A 19,619-nucleotide genomic window follows, 5' to 3' on the forward strand; every position below is an offset into this window, starting at 1 on the left:
CTTTTCACTTTTCAAATGCTTTGGATTGCTTTTGGGTCAAAGTTTGGGGTCAAGGGAAGAAGGGAAGTAAATTAGATAAAACTTAAGGTTGGGCCAGGGCTTATGCAACCAGCTCTGGTGGAGGTTTCCTTTTTTTCCTATGTTGCAGATTTGATATTAAAAGATACTGGTGATGAAACTGACTTGTGCATTAGGAACACGGGAAGCTGCTTTGCCCTAGGGCAGATCATGAGTCCCTCTATCTCTAAATGGCAGCAGCTCTCTCAGGTTTCAGGCAGGGGACATTCCCAGCCCTATCTGGAAATTTGACCCCAGCACCTTCTGAACTTTAAGGCCTTCCTTTGCAAGGTCAGTAATTTTTTCCATCCAGCTCAACAACAGCCAGTGCTTCCACCTCCCTCCCTCATACATTCCACTTACTCAACCACTCCCCAGCCTGGGGCATGAAGAAAAGTAGGAGGCTTGCCAAGGCCGGGAGATCCCCTGCTTCCACACTCTCATCTATCACCTTGAATTGTGTTGCAGGGTAAAATTTCTCATCCAAGCCTAATGATAAATTAAATCAAGGCTGGAGTAAAGAGGATTAATGGTCGTGCCTGCGTGTACCCAGCGAGGCGACCACAGCCGCCCAGCCCCATGAGCAAGTTTTAAAATGCTCATTAAAAACAATAAAGCCAATTGCCAGGTGAAGATTCTCCCTATTTCCCAAAGCAGGCAGGCAGGGCCTCCCTTGAGGGGTGGAGGGGGGGGGTTGGTGGCGGCGTCTTGTTTCTTCCACGAAATAGTGGGGCTTACTATTTATCCTGCACTTTTTGCAAAGGGAGTCTTAACAATGTCCAGGAATGGAAGTGCACTGTGAGAAATAAATAATTTGAAATGCTTGAGTTTCCTCTGAGCTCAGTGTAACCTCCTGCACAGGAGGCTGCCTGCTGCCTCTGCAGGAATCACTACAAACTCACCTGCTGCCTGTTGTGTCTCTGTATGATCTACTTCTCTGGGCTTCCCTCCTTCCAGTCTTCCATCATGCTGATGTCTAATTCTGCCATGGCTCTGCTTTCTAATGTTTGTAGATCTGTCTTTCCCAAGCTGGTGCCTTCCAGATGTTTTCGACTATAACTCTCATCATCCCCAGCCAGTAGCATCCTCTTTTTTTTGACATGGTTTGGTGTGTGTGTGTAGTAGAATTGCCTGCTATTTTTTGCCTGTTTTAGTTTATTGGGGGTGGGTAGGTAATTCCCCTGTTTTTTGGTAGTGGCCTTAGTAAGCATGAGTGGTTTTCTTCTGAAGAAAAGATGTTTTGAGGTGCCCTCAACAGTTTATTCAGGTGCCTCCAAATTGCCATTGTTTCACAGGAGGTATTCAAGGGCATGTTGTGCTTTAGATTTGCGGAGTTAAAGCAGATTAAAAGGCTCTGTACAATTCACTTTTTTAAAGAATCAGGACCTGGTGCAGTTTGGAAAGTGACAGGGAAACGTATGGAATGAATAAATGACTAACACAGGTGTGGAGAATATTTGGCCCTCCAGATGTTGCTGAACTACAAATCCCATCATCCCTGGCCACTAGCCATGTCTGCTGGGACTGATGCAAGTTATAACTCAGCAACATCTGAAGGGCCAAAGGTTCCCCCACATGTGGTCTAATGGGAAGATGTGGAAACACACGGTAAGCAAACACAGAATGGATGCTAATTGTTGTATAACTACCCCAGAAACAAATGCTCAATAAAGTCTGGCCATGGTCTAACCTAGAGGTTTCCAAACTGTGTGTCACGACACATTAGTGTGTCGGCTGCAGTGTGTAGGTGTGTCGCTCAAACGCACCCCGCTCTCCTCCCAGGGCTAGAAAGGGGTTTGTTTAACCTCTGGTTTGCTAGTAAAATTGAATTACTGTGTCATGAAATGATGCATGTCTAAAAAGTGTGTCACCAACATGAAAAGTTTGGAAAGCTCTGGTCTAACCTCTGCTTAAGCTTTGTACAAGCAAATCAGTATGAATGCTTAACAAACAGGTTGTTTGGAGGAGTCCTTGTATTTACAAATGTGCTCCTGGGCCCAAAATTGCTGGGGACCTCTGCATGACAAGCAGGTGCTCTGTCATTGAGCTATGGCCCTTCCCCACATATTGTAGGATAGGAAACGAAGTTTCACATATCTGAGCGTTTTTGCAGTGATTTGGCATCCCATAACCCACATGCTCAGGGGTGGGAATCCCCTTTCTTGCTGCTAAACTCGATTTCCATTCTAGCTCCAACAGCTCTCCTAAATTGGAACAGATGCTGAGAGAATCTGATAATTACCCCCACCCCCACCCCCAGTGTCTCTAGGGGGGCAGAAAAGTAAAACCCAAACTTCTCCTTCTTACCCTTCCACCTCTAAGCCAGCCTGATAAATAAATTTGATGTCTGAGGGTGGAGAAAGGAAATAGATAAATGAATTTATGCAAACATACTGTTGCAGCCAGAGAGAATTTCGCTCCTTGCTTCTGGGGTTTGTGCTCTCAGAAAGAAAGAAAGAAAGAAAGAAAGAAAGAAAGAAAGAAAGAAAGAAAGAAAGAAAGAAAGAAAGAAAGAAAGAAAGAAAGAAAGAAGAAAGAAAGAAAGAAAGAAAGAAAGAAAGAGAAGCAAAAGGACCACAAGAGGAAACATGTCATGGTGCAAACTACAACCAGATGGTACGGGTGTGGGAGGAAAAGGGTGGAGAAGGGGGAATTCTCCTAACGGAACATGTTTGTCAAAAAGCAGAGGTGGCAGTCAAAGAAATCTCTTGTTTGGCTTAGTGGGTTCCCCAGGACTCCTGCGGAGGAGGTTGAACTCAGAGCAGCTGGCTGGAAACTGGTGTTGGCAGCGGAACAAAACTGAAGGGTGGTTCTTTATGAGCTTATAGAAGCCACAGCTTCTGATTTGGAAATTACCCCCACTCCATAATCCTAGTTTTGTAGGATTGGGAGTTGTAATTAGGAACATAGAAAGCTGTTTGATATGGAGTCAGATTATCGGTCCATTTAGCTCAGTATTGTTTACACAGACGGGGGTTGAATTTTGAATGAACATGCACACAGTTGTGCCATAAATCTGGTGCCACAAGACCAGGGCCAGCCCTACCACGAGGCAGAGTGAGGCAGCTGCCTTAGGCAGCAAATTCTGAAGGGTGGAAAGAGGCTAGAATGGTGTGCCATGTGGTCTGGCCTACAGCCCCTAAGCTCGCTTCCTCCTGTAGCATGGACGGTGCACCAATGAGGAGACCTGAAGCAACATGCCTCAGGCGACATGCTCCTCCCACCGCACTGGGGCCTGGGCCTGGATCTGTGGCAAGGGAGCGTTGCTAGCCCATCTTGCTTCAGGTGCCAGAAGGTCTCTGGCAGGCGCTGCACAAGACTCTTCCTTCTTTCTGCTGCAGAAGATTGAACACAGTTACGCCTCTGGCAGTTGAGTTAGAGCAGGCACCCCCAAACTTCGGCCCTCCAGATGTTTTGGACTACAATTCCCATCTTCCCCGACCACTGGTCCTGTTAGCTAGGGATCATGGGAGTTGTAGGCCAAAACATCTGGAGGGCCGAAGTTTGGGGATGCCTGAGTTAGAGAGTACATGCTGGATGAGTGTGTAGGAAGATAGGAATCTGACTTACACAGTCAGACCATTGGTCCATCTAGCTCAATATTGTCGACACTGACTAGCAATGGCTGTCAGACAGGGAACTCTCCAAGCCTTACCTAGCAAGGTCCAAGATAGAATGTGAGACCTTTTGAATGCAAGGGAGATGCTGTACCACTGAGCTATGGCCCTTCCCAACTTAAAGAAAGTGGCCTTAGAAGTGGACTCTGCCCATGATGAGAGGCAGTCTTGCCTAGGGAATTGACAGGTCTGTCAACGTTAATTTCTCTCAGTTTCTCATGTTTTCATCAGCCTTAAGGTCATTCTCTACATTTTGCATCAATTTGCAGGGGGAAAAGTTCTCTTGAAAATGTATCAGTGCATTTCTCCCAATATAGAGGTTTGTGCAAAGTAATTTCCCCAAATATAATGCAAATAAATCAAATTTCACTTTGGTTCACATACTGGATCAGGAGGTGTGAATTAGGTAGGTTGCTGTTAAAATACAAACTGCCCCAAATTTCTTCCCATCCCTAATGCACAGGAATAGAGGCTAGGCAGCAGTTGATTTGCTTGTGGACAACCCCGCAAGGGGGATTGTGCTTTTAAAATTATATAACTGCTACTATACACACCATTGTGCACACTTTGCCCTGACGTACACATTTGCAGAAGTTCACATTTTGAAGGTTAGCTGTGTTTCAGTTCATGTATTGTTTTAGAAAATGCATTTTTGAACCTTGTTTTTCAGACAAATCATTGTCTCCCATGGTGGCTCATATCAATTTAACAGGGTGGGGTGGGGTGGGGGACAGAGAGAGAGAAGTTTTGCCATCAATCAGGCTTACAATGGGCTCTTCCAGCCAATCTGTTTATTGCGCATCCATGCTGATTCGTTTCCTGAATATTTGCTTAGACGTTGTTTACTTAGACAATTATTATATTTATTTAATTAAACAATTTATATACAGTGGTACCTCGGTTTAAGTACACAATTAAGTCTGTACTTAACCTGAAGCGTACTTAACCTGAAGCGAACTTTCCCATTGAAAGTAATGGAAAGTGGATTAATCCGTTCCAGGCGGTCTGTGGAGTACTTAAACTGAAGCATACTTAACCTGAAGCAAACTTTCCCATTGAAAATAATGGAAAGTGGATTAATCCATTCCAGATGGGTCCACGGAGTACTCAACCTCAAGCGTACTTAACCTGGAGTGTAATTGGTTCTGGAAGTCCGTACTTAACCTGAAGCATACTTAACCTGAAGCAAACTTTCCCATTGAAAGTAATGGAAAGTTGATTAATCTGTTCCAGACAGGTCCACGGAGTACTTAAACTGAAAGTACTCAAACCGAAGTGTACTTAAACTGAGGTATGACTGTACTGTTTCATTACAGCCATCTCTAAACAGTGAACAAAGAACTGAATGTAATGGGGGGAAAACATTTTAAACTACAAAATCAGAATTCAGTTAAAATGCTTGCTGGTGTTATGGAACAAAATAGTATTCAGTAAGCACCAAAAGTTCAGCAGGGAGAGGGCCTGCCTGACCTCAACTGGAATGGAGTTTACAATGCTGAACGTAAGGTTGCTGGTGGATGTGAGTTGTGCATCTGAGCCATAGAGGACCACTAACAGTGACATCCCCAAAGACCTCAGTGATTGGGCAGGGATAATAGGGACATTGCTGTTTATTAAACAGTAACTTTTATTGGTTTCCATGCAGATTTATATGGCGTTGCTGAAAACCACCAGCATCCTGTTCTCACAGTGGCCAGACAGATTCCTCTGGAAAGCCCACAGGCAGGGCCTAAAGGTAAGAGGGGCATGCTTTCTCCCAGCATCCCCAAGCCACACTGGTTCTGGCGAATGGCCCATCTAGCCAGGATCCTGGTCCCAAAGTGGCCAACCAGATGGGAAGCCCACAAGCATCTTGTACATTCTGCCTCCAACAGTGGCCTCAGGTAGCAAAATACTTTGAATTGCCCTGTGAGGCATGTACCAAACACATCTAGCCAGGGAACAGGTCAGATTTTAGTTTTCGTTTGGAGGCGGAACGACAGCAGGGGTGGGGGAGGTAAAATCCACCTCTCTCCCCATTGCCAGCCAGCCTCAGTTTTTTTTTCATGGGAAATCAATTTATCACTGCCAACCTTTCCAACTCCCACACCTCCGGGGAAGCAGACAGAGAGGCTGGGGGGTGGGGGAGGGGACCTGGCTGCCAGGTTTGGCGGAGCTTTGGGGAGTTGACAACACTGCCAGGCCTGATGCAGCCAGGTCGGAGAGATGGTTCATTACATGAGAGACTAGCAGTTGTGTATTTTGCCTCTGGCTGCATTTGCCTTGCTTCCCTCAATCTCTTCAGTCCAGGCATTTAGCATTTCTGCTTGGCTTGCTTCTGGATTAAAGCTTATAGCTTAACACATCCTTTGCCAACCTGGTGCCCTCCAGATATTTTAGACCACAGCTGCTTTCATCTCCAGACAGCGTGGTCATGTTTTGGACCACAGCTCTCATCAGCTTCAGCCAACATGGCCACCATTTTGAACGCCAAACATGTGGGCGGAAGCTAATGACAACTGTAGTCCCCATCATCTCTAAGGCACCAGGTTGTCAATGGCTGATGTAGCAACAAAACCCCCTCTGAAGTCACATTTAGATTTTCCCCAATCTGTTGGATTTTGGCTGCAGTAGAAAAATGAGGGGAGAAAGGTATAGAAAAAGAAGCACACTTATTGGAGGTGGAGGAGGGGTGGGAAGCAAGCATTCCTTGACATCTGCTTCCTACTTTTGCTTTTTAAAAATCTGCCTTGCGCCGTTTTGCATCAAGAGAGTCTGCTTGGGGGAATTAACCAAATTGGACATAAATAATTGAAGCAGCTTGAATCGTATTTCTTCGTTAATCAAAGAGAGTGGTCCAGGAGAGCTGAAGAGGCAAAATTATTATTATTAAGCATGGATTTGATTTATGATGTCCATATCTTCTTCAAATCCCCAGTGGTAGGGCTCAAGGCGGCATACATAAGGTTTCCATAGGACCTCCAATCAAGGAACTGATGGGGAATAGGGATGTGGGGGGAACTGCGGTCCAGTTTGCATTGTGACATGAAAGTTCTTAAGTCTCACTCCCCACCTCCCAAAAAAGGCAGTAACTGAAACTCAGCCATTTTTCTAAATTCATGCTTCTCCAGCCAACAATGTTCACAGAAACGTGAATATTAGGAGAAAATGCTCATAGAAATGCATCATATGAGGGGGGGGGCAATTATCATATCCCTAACCTGGCAGTCAAGGGAAATGATTCACATGCACAACTAGTTCACTCATAACACGTTTATTGCAGGACATATCATATTTGATATGTAGATGCTAGTATTGTTTTTATTTTTTAAATAGTTTTTCTTGCTGTTAACCTAAACTCAACAAAAAAAATTTGGGCAAGGGACACATTCTCTTCAGAGGAGATTGCTTGTAAAGATGTATATGTTAGGGGAATTACATACAAAAAATGTGTATATCAGGATAAATCTGTGCTAACCCTAATGAATTTTTATCAGGATATCAATAGTGAAGTGGCAGTGGTGGAGAACTGAATTTAAGATTTTAAAAAATGGGGAAATGATGGGAAAAGGAATTGATTACATCCTCTTCTCTGAGTGCCAGAGGCTCTCCAGGGTCTTGGCAAAGACAGGTCTTCCCTGTCACTTTCAGCCTGATCCTTTTTACAGGAGTTGCCAGGGACTGAACCTGGCTCTTTCTGCAAGTCATGCAGGGATTGTACCACTCATCAGAATATGAGAAGAGCCTGCTGAGTCAGGCCAATGGCCCACCTAGTTCAGTACCTGTTCTCACAGTGGCCAAACAGATGCCTATCTGGGAAGCCTGAAACCAGGAACACAAGAACACTTTCCCTTCCTTTGGCTTCCAGCAACTGGTATTCAAAAGTATTGCGGTCTGTGACTAGGGCTGGAATAAGACCCTAAACATTTAAAAGATTTTGGTGTGTGTGTGTGTGTTTGTATCAGAAGATGTTGTTGTTTAGTCGTTTAGTCGTGTCCGACTCTTCGTGACCCCATGGACCATAGCACGCCAGGCACTCCTTTTTTTATATATATAATATTTTTTATTGAACATTTTTTCAACAAACATACAACAAACATACAACATACAAAATACAAAAACATATCCAAAACATCAAAATACAAAATACAAAAATATAACAGAAAAATATATCCTTTCTCATCCATTTTAATACTCATTGTCTTCAGGCTTCCCCAATTCCCTACTATCTGGTTTTCATTTTTATAAACTTCTATAGCAGTTTCTAAATCATCTTCTTTCCCATCATGCAATCCCTTTAAAACTTCCAAATTAATTCATCTTCATATCATTTACCCTAATATCAAACTTTTAATCTTCTATTATTTCCCTAATGCCTTAACCTCTTTACTTTCCTGGATATTCAAACTCTAATTATCGAATACATTCCCTATATACATTTTAAATTTCTTCCAGTCCTTTGAAACTTTGTCATTTGTCTGGTCCCGGAGTCTTCCTGTCAATTCTGCCAATTCCATATAGTCCATCATTTTCATTTGCCATTCCTGCTTCGAAGGCAATTCTTCTTTTTTCCAATATTTTGCTAATAAAATCCTAGCAGCTGTGGTGGCATACATAAACAGATTAACATCATCCTTGGGAATTTCTTCCCCAATTATTCCAAGCAAAAAGGCTTCCGGTTTTTTCGAAAATGTGTTCTTAAACATCTTTTTCAATTCATTGTAAATCATTTCCCAGAAGCCTTTTATCTTAGGGCATGTCCACCACATATGGTAGAATGAGCCAACATCCTGTTTACATTTCCAACATTTATTGTCGCTTTTGTGGTACATTTTAGCTAGCTTGACCGGCGTCAGATACCATCTATACATCATTTTCATCAAATTTTCCTTCAACACCGTACAAGCCGTAAATTTCATACCTTTCTTCCACAATTTTTCCCACTCCGACATCATCACATTATGACCCAGATCCTTGGCCCATTCAATCATAACTGATTTTGTTTGCTCATCTTTCAAATGCCATTCTAACAACAAATTATACATTCTGGACAAATTCTTGTGATCTGTCTCTAATAACTCCGTCTCTAATTTCGATTTTTCTGATTGGAATCCTAATTTTTTGTCTAACTTGAATGCTTCATTTATCTGCACATACTGAAACCAGTCGCTCAACCTATCTTTCAATTGTTCGTATGGTCTTAACTTAAAGTGGTTTCCCACTTCCATCAAGATATCTTTGTATTTCAACCTATTCTCATCCATATTTGTCCTTTTAGGTTTCTTTGCCTCAAGTGGTGAGATCCACCTAGGAGTTCTCCTTTCCAACAAATCCTTATATCTCATCCAGACATTAAACAGTGATTTCCTGATTATATGGTTTTTAAAACCTTTATGCAATTTCACTTTATCATACCATAAATATGCATGCCAACCAAATGCGTTATCATGACCCTCTAAATCCAACAAATCATCATTATCTAACAAAAACCAATCTTTCAACCAACAAAAGGCAGCAGCTTCAAAATAAATCTTTAAGTCCGGCAGGGAAAATCCTCCTCTTTCTTTAACATCAGTCAGAAGTTTATATTTAATTCTTGGTTTCTTCCCCTGCCAGACAAATTTAGACAATATCTTCTGCCATTCTTGAAAACATTTCATTTTATCAACTATCGGTAGGGCCTGAAATAAAAACAACATTCTCGGCAAAACATTCATTTTAACAGTTGCTATTCTACCCATTAAAGACAAATTTAACCTCGTCCATACTTCCAAATCTCTCTGGATTTCTTTCCATAATTTCTCATAATTGTCTTTATACAAATTCAAATTTTTTGACGTCATATTAACTCCTAGATATTTCACCTTTTTTACACACTTCAGTCCTGTGCATTCCTCTATATTCTGTCTCTCTTGTAATGTCAGATTTTTATCCAATACTTTAGTTTTCCCTTTATTCAGCTTAAAACCCGCCACACTGCCAAACTCTTGAATTATCTGCAGTGCTCTCACTGCACTCTGTTCGGGATTCTGCAAAGTCAATACTAAATCATCTGCAAAGGCCTTTAACTTATATTGTTTCGAACCCACTGTAATCCCTTTGACACCTTCATCGCTCCTTATCATATTCAACAAAACCTCTAGGACAGAAATAAATAACAGGGGGGAGAGTGGGCACCCTTGTCTTGTTCCTTTCTCAATTCTTATCTCATCTGATACCACATTATTTACAATAATCTTCGCTCTTTGCTCAGAATAGATACCATTAAGTCCATTAACAAAATTTTGGCCAACCTCCATTTTTTCAAAATTTCTTTTCATAAAATTCCAAGAAATATTATCAAAGGCTTTTTCGGCGTCCACAAAAATTAACATTGCTTTGGTATTTATTTTCACTTCCAGTCTCTCCAAAATGTCTATTGTAAATCTTACATTGTCCTTCATATGTCTTCCAGGCAGGAATCCTGCCTGGTCTTTATGAATTAAGTCTTTCAACACCCTTTTCAATCTTAACGCCAAAATACTAGCAAATATCTTGTAGTCCACATTTAATAAGGAGATTGGTCTATAATTCTTAACCTGAGTCTTATCCACATCCGGTTTTGGTATCAGAGAAATAAAAGCTTCTTTCCAAGTCTCTGGTGCTTTGCCCCCCCCCCTAAAATCTCATTTGGCACGCCAGGCACTCCTATCTTGCACTGCCTCCCGCAGTTTGGTCAAACTCATGTTCGTAGCTTCGAGAACACTGTCCAACCATCTTGTCCTCTGTCGTCCCCTTCTCCTAGTGCCCTCAATCTTTCCCAACATCAGGGTCTTTTCCAAGGATTCTTCTCTTCTCATGAGGTGGCCAAAGTATTGGAGCCTCAGCTTCACGATCTGTCCTTCCAGGGAGCACTCAGGGCTGATTTCCTTAAGAATGGATAGGTTTGATCTTCTAGCAGTCCATGGGACTCTCAAGAGTCTCCTCCAGCACCATAATTCAAAAGCATCAATTCTTCGGCGATCAGCCTTCTTTATGGTCCAGCTCTCACTTCCATACATCACTACTGGGAAAACCATAGCTTTAACTATACGGACCTTTGTCGGCAAGGTGATGTCTCTGCTTTTTAAGATGCTGTCTAGGTTTGTCATTGCTTTTCTCCCAAGAAGCAGGCGTCTTTTAATTTCGTGACTGCTGTCACCATCTGCAGTGATCAAGGAGCCCAAGAAAGTAAAATCTCTCACTGCCTCCATTTCTTCCCCTTCTATTTGCCAGGAGGTGATGGGACCAGTGGCCATGATCTTGGTTTTTTTGATGTTGAGCTTCAGACCATATTTTGCGCTCTCCTCTTTCACCCTCATTAAAAGGTTCTTTAATTCCTCCTCGCTTTCTGCCATCAAGGTTGTGTCATCTGCATATCTGAGGTTGTTGATATTTCTTCCGGCAATCTTAATTCCGGCTTGGGATTCATCTAGTCCAGCCTTTCGCATGATGAATTCTGCATATAAGTTAAATAAGCAGGGAGACAATATACAACCTTGTCGTACTCCTTTCCCAATTTTGAACCAATCAGTTGTTCCATATCCAGTTCTAACTGTAGCTTCTTGTCCCACATAGAGATTTCTCAGGAGACAGATGAGGTGATCAGGCACTCCCATTTCTTTAAGAACTTGCCATAGTTTGCTGTGGTCGACACAGTCAAAGGCTTTTGCATAGTCAATGAAGCAGAAGTAGACGTTTTTCTGGAACTCTCTAGCTTTCTCCATAATCCAGCGCATGTTTGCTATTTGGTCTCTGGTTCCTCTGCCCTTTCGAAATCCAGCTTGCACTTCTGGGAGTTCTCGATCCACATACTGCCTAAGCTTGCCTTGTAGAATTTCAAGCATAACCTTGCTAGCGTGTGAAATGAGCGCAATTGTGCGGTAGTTGGAGCATTCTTTGGCACTGCCCTTCTTTGGAATTGGGATGTAGACTGATCTTCTCCAATCCTCTGGCCATTGCTGAGTTTTTCAAACTTGCTGGCATATTGGGTGTAGCACCTTAACAGCATCATCTTTTAAAATTTTAAATAGTTCAGCTGGAATATCATCACTTCCACTGGCCTTGTTATTAGCAGTGCTTTCTAAGGCCCATTTGACTTCACTCTCCAAGATGTCTGGCTCAAGGTCAGCAACCACACTACCTGGGGTGTACGAGACCTCCATATCTTTCTGGTATAATTCCTCTGTGTATTCTTGCCACCTCTTCTTGATGTCTTCTGCTTCTGTTAGGTCCTTACCACTTTTGTCCTTGATTATGGTAATCTTTGTACGAAATGTTCCTTTCATATCTCCGATTTTCTTGAACAGATCTCTGGTTTTCCCCATTCTATTGTTTTCCTCTATTTCTTTGCATTGCTCATTTAAGAAGACCCTCTTGTCTCTCCTTGCTGTTTTTTGGAAATCTGCATTCAGTTTCCTGTATCTTTCCCTATCTCCCTTGCATTTTGCTTGCCTCCTCTCCTCTGCTATTTGTAAGGCCTCGTTGGACAGCCATTTTGCTTTCTTGCATTTCCTTTTCCTTGGGATGGCTTTCGTTGCTGCCTCCTGTATAATGTTACGAGCCTCCATCCATAGTTCTTCAGGCACTCTGTCCACCAAATCTAAATCCTTAAACCTGTTCCTCACTTCCACTGTGTATTCATAAGGGATTTGATTCAGATTGTATCTTACTGGCCCTGTGGTTTTTCCTACTTTCTTCAGTTTAAGCTGGAATTTTGCTATAAGAAGCTGATGATCTGAGTTACAGTCAGCTCCAGGTCTTGTTTTTGCTGACTGTATAGAGCTTCTCCATCTTTGGCTGCAGAGAATATAATCAAAGTATCAGAAGATAAACAATAATAAACCATAAAATCAAATTTGATTTTTCGAAATGAAGCAAAATCTACAGTAAGATTATTTTTGTATACTCCCACTTCATTTATATTTGAAAAAATTGTATCCTACTTTTTCTAATTGCAAAGTCTTTTATAAGATCTTCAAAACTAATCTTATGTAACACATCTGCTTCTGTACATAGCAGAGATAAGGCATCCAGCCTGCCTTGTTGCATAGTTGTTCTGTTGGGATTTCTAATATACTTCAACTGAGAAAATGAATGCTCAGCTGAGCAATGTTAAAAATCCAGCAATGGAAAATTTCTCTCATGCCCCCCTTTCCCTTATTGCCCTTTAAGCATGTGCATATTTTGCTTAATGTTTAATCCAGCCCTGCCTGTCACTGTGGAGGCAGAGCATCATTGCTAGTACGGTAACTTTCAATACCCTTGTCCTCCATGAATTGGTCTAATTCTCTTTAAAAGCCATCCAAGATGGTGGCTGTCGCTACAGGTGTGAATTTCATAAGTTGTGTGACCAAGTACTTTCTTCTGCCTGTCCTGAACCCTCCCACATTCGGCTTCACTGGATGTCCCCAAGTTCTAGTATTATGAGAAATTCTATACATGCTCAGGTATGCTCTCTCCCCTGTAAGCTAAGTGTGGTTCTCAGAATGCCTGTATCCTCCTAATGCAATGGACGGTCCTCACAAGCCCCAAATTTCTTAGATATTTGTTATTTCACTGGCCCCCAGTCTCTCCTTGAACAACTGCTCTTGCATAACTAATCAGGACTGCGTCCTGCCAGCCTGGATTATGGCACACCGTGTAGAGCAAAAAGCTCTTAATCCCCATGAAGACGATGTCTGCCTTGTAGCCAAAGCAGCTGCCCCCTTTCCTCTTCCAAGAGTGATGCTCTGGGAGCTGTTGCATGCTTGATGCAACAACAGGACACAGGAAGAGCTTTGCTGATCTTATTTCCACACCCCAAAGAGACTACTTGCACTCTAAGGGCTTCAAGAAGGTGCTCAGTCCCATAACCATCACCTTCTATAAACATGGAATTAAAGCAAATCTAAAAATCTTTCCCTCTCTCTCTCTCTCTCTCTCTCTATATATATATATACACATACACACACACACACACACACACACACACACACACACGTATGTACATACATACATACATACATACATACATACATACATACATACATGGAATTGTTTTCACATGGTAAAGGCAGTGTGAACAGGACTTTCTGTTTGCCAGGGTTCTCTAGAGTTTGGCTCAGCAATCTGTTTTTGCTCTGCCCTTGAGTTATCATTCCTTCTAATAGCAAACTCAGGGGATTGAGTGGTGACAGAATTTGGAGACAAACTTGGGCCTCTGAAAAACAAGAGGGAGGCATTAGCATGCTGGTATATAGCCAGAATTATCTAGAATAGTCATTACCTAACTTCCCCCCTCCCCAACAGACCACTTGAAAATTGCTGAGGTTCTAGGCAGACTGCTTCACACTTTTTCTGCCTGTTGCAGTGGATGCAAATGCACTGTGTTAGATGTTGTGTGATTTTTAATTGTACTTTAATTCCTTCTTTTTCTCATATGTTGTATTTTACCGCATTCCAATTTGATTTCCATAGGACTCTTTCCACTCCTTTCGAGTCACCTCATCACTCCTTCTTTCACACTGCTAATCCTCTCCATTCCTTTCACACGCTTCCTCCCCTCCCCTCCATGTCTGGTCCATCTGGACTGGACCAGATTGCCGGGTTCTAAGAATGGCAGAGCAGCCACTGAAGCTGCTATTCACAGCCACTGCTGCAGCCATTCTTCACAGACATGTTGTGGACCACCTAAATTAGGTTTGTGGACATCTATGTGGTGGCCCACACCACAGTTTGGGAATCCCTGATCTAGTAGTGCAAAACACTTTTAAAAAGCAGACTCAGAGGGGGCAAACAGCCTATAAAACCACCCAGTGATTGGTGACTGTGCATGCTTAGCAACTGCCAGGAGCTAACCAGAAGAGGGGGAGGAGGGGGAGTTTGGATTTGATATCCCGCTTTATCACTACCCGAAGGAGTCTCAAAACAGCTAACATTCTCCTTTCCCTTCCTCCCCCACAACAAACACTCTGTGAGGTGAGTGAAGCTGAGAGACTTCAAAGAAGTGTGACTAGCCCAAGGTCACCCAGCAGCTGCATGTGGAGGAGCAGAGACTCGAACCTGGTTCACCAGATTACGAATCTTCCGCTCTTAACCAGTACACCACACTGGCTAACCTGAGGGAGATGCCAGTGGGAATACTGGTTGTTGTTGTTTTTAATTTAATTTCAAATTACATTTCTATCCTACCTTCCCTGCAAGGAGCTGAAGGCGGCATACATGGTCTCCCTCCATTTTATTTTTGCAAGAACCCTGTGAGGTAGGTTAGGCTGAGAGATAGTGACTGGCCCAAGGCTACCCAGTTAAGCTTCATGGCTGAGTGGGGATTTGAACCCTAGGGCTTGCCGATCAGAAGGTCGGTGTTCCAAATCCCTGCGACGGGGTGAGCTCCCGTTGCTTGGTCCCAGCTCCTGCCCACCTAGCAGTTCGAAAGCACATCCAAGTGCAAGTAGATAAATAGGTACCGCTCCGGCGGGAACGTAAACGGCGTTTCCGTGTGCTGCTCTGGTTCACCAGAAGCAGCTTAGTCATGCTGGCCACATGACCTGGAAGCTGTACGCCGGCTCCCTCGGCCAATAGAGCGAGATGAGCCCCAACCCCAGAGTTGGTCACGACTGGACCTGGGGCCCCTTTACCTACCTTTACCCTAGAAATTCTATTCAGTTCACAATTGAAGGCGAACTTACCTAATTCACACTTTTCAAAACAATATGAGAACCAAAAGGCAGCCATCCTTTGAGGGTCACACTTGTCCAAATTCTGCAGTGTAGTTATCCAGCCATGTAATGAGTACAAAACTGTATATACTGGGGTGAAGTGTGCATAAAAATGCACATATGTAGGGGAAATAACTTACAAAAATGCATTATGTTAGGGAACACTGCTTTACAAAAGAAATTTGCACTAAAATGCTGCCGAATTTTCATGAGGACTTGAAGAACTGCACTCAAGACTAGAAAAATGTGTAACTGAAATGGACAGATTTGTTCACTCCTATTTGTGGCTGAGTAGGGATTTGAACCCTGGTTTCCCAGGTCTTAGTCTGCCATTCTAACCACTTCACTCCCTGGCCTATTCCACTCCTTGTTTGTCTAGCAACATCATTCCTTGGCACGGATGATCATTACCTCCCCTGGATTAGCTTCTAGATCCCTGACAGAGGGGCAGAAATTGACTTATAAGCCTCGTTGTTTCCCCCACCTACACTGAGTAGGCAGGTTAAAATTGGAACTCAGCAGCTGGGATGCATCTTTAACCACCTCCACCTTCCTGCCTGTTAACTGTTCACGTTTTTTCCTCTTGCTCTTTGAGAGCAAACAAACATGCACACTTGAGAAGATATGGGTTAATCCTTAAGAATGGGGGTGGTAGGAGTGGAAGGGGGTTCTTTTGCAGAAGACAATGGCCTAATTAAATCCATCTCTCTTCTTCCCTTTGAGTGGCCTGTGTACATGGCAGCGATCCCAAGTAAAGGGAGTTGCAGATGGGCTCACCCCTGGATCAAAGTCTGACGTGGAGGGCCTTGAAAAATTGAGCTCATGTATCACTCACAGAATTCAAACAGAGCTGTGTTGCTCCTTTCTCGACTACCTTTGATTGTAGCTGAAATACAAAAATATTAAAAAGAAGGACTCTGTTGGGGAGTCCCAAACCTCCAGACAGTACCACAACAACTATCCTGGGAGTAAATTATGCTGGGCTAAATGATGGACTAACACAGGCATGTCAAACTTGCGGCCCTCCAGATGTTTTGGCCTACAACTCCCATGATCCCTAGCTAGCAGAACCAGTGGTTGGGGAAGATGGGAATTGTAGTCCAAAACATCTGGAGGGCCGCAAGCTTGACATGCCTGGACTAACAGATCAACTTGGTAGAAAGTTTTCTATGTTCACTTCTCAGTCCTAAGGTGATAGTAAGGAGGTTCATAAAAGGCCCACAGAACCCTGGAAAGTCAGACAAGAGTTGGCCTGTGTGGACAGGCATCCTGATTCCTCTGCCTAGTGAAATGATACTGGGATCTCAAATCAGGGGATGACAGAATGTGGCCCTTCAAGCCTCTCTTCGTGGCCCTCGATACTTTATTCAGGTCACAGTCCTCATTAATTCAGTTTCATGCCCTTCCTTGAGTGTTTTTGCCTGACTGGAATGTGTCCTTCAACTGTGATTATAACTTTTGCCTGCCTGGATGGAAGATGGAAGATATTGGGGGGGGGGGGTGAGAGAGAGAGAGAGTAAGTATAGACCTCTGAGTGTTGTGGGATTAAAATGTAGCCTACTATATAAAAATAAGAATTGTATCCATTGCGCTCTGCCTACTTTTGCCTCTGGCCTTGCCCACCACTGGCATGTGGCCTCCAGAAGTCTGTTCATGATGGGATGTGACTATTGGGCTGAAAGGGGTTCCCGCCACTCCTGTAGTAAGCGATAGTGGCTTACTTAATGAGCATCTCCTCTGAATATTCAGGAACAGGAGGGAGGGAGGGAGGGAAGAAAGGCTGGCCAGCGCATGGAGAATTAATCAAGTCAACTATGGCAACTATGACTCTAAAGGAAATAACGCTGCGATAAAATTTTGCCGCGCTGGAGCAGTGCGGAGTTTAATCACTAGAGATGTGGGGATGCTGCTGACGTTTTTTGGGAGCCGTTTTCTATTCCCCGGCTCGTGTCTTCTCAGATAAAAAGTAATAAGCTAATTAAAACGTGCCCAAGCGTGGCTGTGAGCAATAAAATGGAAGTGTGGGGAATAAAGAGACAAACAGACAAACAAACAAACAGGCCAGCTCTTCCCCTCGGCCTCAGATCCTACCCCACCTACCTCTGGCAGCCAGGACTCAGGTGGGTCGAGTGGAGTTTCTTGATAAACCTGGCACGATTGTGGCCAGCAATAACACACAGAAGTCACATCCGCACCAGATGTTTAAAACACTATAATACCATTATAAAACAGTCATGGCTTCCCCCAAACAATCCTGGGAACTGTAGCTTATGAAAGGTGCTGAGAGTTGTTAAGAGGTCTCTGTTCCCTTTACAGAACTACAATTCCCAGAGTTCCATGGGAGGAGGGGATGGATTATTAAACCATTCTGGGAATTGTATCTATGGGAGGGGAATAGGAGGCACTAATGCTTCCGAATACCAGTTGCTGGAAACTGCAGGAGGAGACACTGTTCTTAGGAGAGCAGGATGTCTGGCCTAGAAGGGCCATTGGCCTGACTCAGTGGGCTCTGCTCATGAAGGAGGCTCTTTTAAGTTGGAGGGGCCTTTTTAAAAACAACAACAACAACAGAATTCTTAAAGTTTTCTCCAGAGTAGAGTTGCTGAATTCCAATTCCCTGAATCTAGGAAATGTGTTTTGTATATTAGATAAATTGTTTGGCCATTATGCAAATTTCACTCTGGTTTTGTGGTGGGAAAGGCTCTTCTTAAACAGTTTTCTATGAACAGCCAAAAAGTGCACACAAGTGCCTAAGTCTTCTTTGTGCATCTGAGCACCTAGGTTTCACCTGATTAGGGAATCTGAGGAAGTTCCTGAGCTAGACTCGATCAAGGTCAATCGCCATTGCTAGATTGCCCTTTCCTGTGGCCTGAGGTGTGTTTTCTGTGAGTTGTTACTTGGTTGGAAATCAAAATCAGCTGTCAGCAGAAAATGACTGGACGGGATGCATGGTGGTGATTGTGCATTAAATATTTGTGTGTGTGGACCCATGCTGACGTTTGTGTGCATATGTGCCCATGCACACACATGGACAGCACATTGCTTCCCTTCACCCCTAACCTGTTCATCCAGATAATGAATTCTACAGAATGTTGTAAGAGCTCTTCTGAGGGCAGAACCAGTTCTACTGTAAGTTTAAATATAGAGTACCATTAAACATCCTTAATTATTTTTAAGTAGGAAACTTATGGTCAGTTTACTAACACAAGTCACCTCAGAAGCCAGCACGTGAAAGGCTGTTCATTGCTAATGGAATAAATGGTTTGTACAGCATACAGAGTCTCATGAATCCTGATGCTTGGAGTAAGATACATGTTGCAAATACACAAGGGTCTGTAATTTCCTATGAAGACAGACAAATTCTGAACACATGCCATATTGTCAGGGCATCTGGTAGATCCTTAGTCTATCAAACTCAGCATTGTCTATACTGACTACCAACAGCTCTCCAGAGTTTCAGGCAGGGTTCTTTCCCAGACTTACCTGGATATACCAGGGATTGAACTGGGACTTTTTATGTGCAAAGCACATGCCCTACCACTGAGGTAGAGTCCTCTTCCACTGCTTGGCCACTGGTAGAGAGGAGGTGCTAGATGGACCCTTGTTTAATCCAGCAGGGTTGATAATGTGCTGCTTTGCTGACTGTATGGACCAGCAAATCTGTGTGTTCAGTTTTTCTCTTCTATAGTGTTCTTCTCTAAAGAATGATCCCAGTTGAAACAGGGCTTTGGCCAATTACTAGATTTATGGCAAGGTCAGAGTTCAGGATGGATTCTGCTCTGGTCAGACCTCACCTGGAGTACTGTGTCCAGTTCTGGGCACCACAGTTCAAGAAGGATACTGATAAGCTGGAATGTGTCCAGAAGAGGGCAACCAAAATGGTCAAAGGCCTAGAAACGATGCCTTATGAGTAACGGCTTAGGGAGCTGGGTATGTTTAGCCTGGAAAAGAGAAGGTTAAGGGGTGATATGATAGCCATGTTCAAATATATAAAAGGATGTCATATAGAGGAGGGAGAAAGGTTGTTTTCTGCTGCTCCAGAGAAGCGGACACGGAGCAACGGATTCAAACTACAAGAAAGAAAATTCCACCTAAACATTAGGAAGAACTTCCTGACAGTAAGAGCTGTTCGGCAGTGGAATTTGCTGCCAAGGAGTGTGGTGGAGTCTCCTTCTTTGGAGGTCTTTAAGCAGAGGCTTGACAGCCATCTGTCAGGAATGCTTTGATGATGTTTCCTGCTTGGCAGGGG

General features: G+C 43.3%; 1 long non-coding RNA gene across 2 annotated transcripts in view; it reads left to right on the forward strand.

Annotated features, from left to right (window-relative positions):
* The window catches only part of LOC148685257 (uncharacterized), a 77,228-nt gene that overhangs the window by 47,903 nt on the left and 9,706 nt on the right, over nucleotides 1–19,619 (forward strand). For both annotated transcript variants that reach the window (XR_015950445.1, XR_015950444.1), the window contains exon 2: nucleotides 5,320–5,409. This is a non-coding gene — a long non-coding RNA (uncharacterized LOC148685257). The remainder of the gene's footprint in view (nucleotides 1–5,319; nucleotides 5,410–19,619) is intronic.

Source organism: Zootoca vivipara, chromosome 6 (assembly GCF_965207765.1).
Source record: "Zootoca vivipara chromosome 6, rZooViv2.hap1.1, whole genome shotgun sequence".
In the NCBI taxonomy this organism is placed as follows: Eukaryota; Metazoa; Chordata; class Lepidosauria; order Squamata; family Lacertidae; genus Zootoca; species Zootoca vivipara.